Raw genomic sequence first — 1,175 nt, forward strand, 5'->3', positions numbered from 1 at the left:
TATAGGGGCAGCTGGGTAGCTCAGTGGATTGAGAGTCAGGCCTAGAGACCGGAGGTCCTAGGTTCAAATCTGGCCTCAGACACTTCCCAGCTGTGTGACCCTGGGCAAGTCACTTAACCCCCATTCCCCACCCTTACCACTCTTCCACCTATGAGCCAATACACAAGTTAAGGGTTTAAAAAAAAAAAAGTTCACTACAGGGGGTCCCCCCAACATGTCACAGTCCTTCCTTACCTTCTCCCAAAATTAGTAGGATACCAGAGGGTCACTCTAGCTGTCCACCTGTCATCCTTCATTCACCAGCCTATCTTTTCTTCCTATCAAACATTTCCCTGATGATGTTCTCTAAACAGGCTGAACACCTTTCTCAATTTCTCTTAAAACTGTGAGAGTACCAGTGGGGGGACTCTGTATATCTGTCATCTCCTTCTCTTGCTAAGTGACCAGTCCATCTCCTCTTCCAGTCATACAATTCTTTCCTAATGTGGCATTCTTTACTATACAGTTCTTTAAAGTCCTTTGTTAACTCTATGTTGCAACCTACTCATTTTCCCCTACAAATATTTCTTCCCCTTATATTGACACCAAAATAACAAATTCAAGTAATATAGAGGAAGAAAGAATTATCAGATTTTGTGAAAAATAACATCCTTCTTTTTTACATTCACTTAACTTCATGTTTTACCTTGCTCACCTCCCACTTAGAAGATTCCCCTTTAGTGTATGACTAGGTTTTTTCCCCCTCCACTCTTAAAGAACCAAAGTAATTAGATTCTAAAGATGTCCTTTGCAACTCATAAAAAAAATTTTTTTTTAAGTGAGTCTATTTGAACCAATAGGTGAGAAACTCCAGCAGATGCCTTTGGTCTCAAGTTGTCTTCTAAATTCAAGTTTGCAAATTTCTCGGATCTTAGAATGTAAAGTTCCACAAAGCACCTTTCACATGTAGAGGGCATTAAGTGGATGTTTGGTTCCACCATGGGGCGAGGACCCTGACTGTCTTAAGTTGACCTTGAGGACTAGGGACCAAAAGTATCTGCTAGAGTTTCTCATCTCTCAGCTCAATGTGGACTCATTTAGAAAGGAAGGAAGGAAGGAAGGAAGGAAGGAAGGAAGGAAGGAAGGAAGGAAGGAAGGAAGGAAGGAAGGAAGGAAGGAAGGAAGGAAGGAAGGAA

Source organism: Gracilinanus agilis, chromosome 1 (genome assembly GCF_016433145.1).
Source record: "Gracilinanus agilis isolate LMUSP501 chromosome 1, AgileGrace, whole genome shotgun sequence".
Taxonomy (NCBI): domain Eukaryota; kingdom Metazoa; phylum Chordata; class Mammalia; order Didelphimorphia; family Didelphidae; genus Gracilinanus; species Gracilinanus agilis.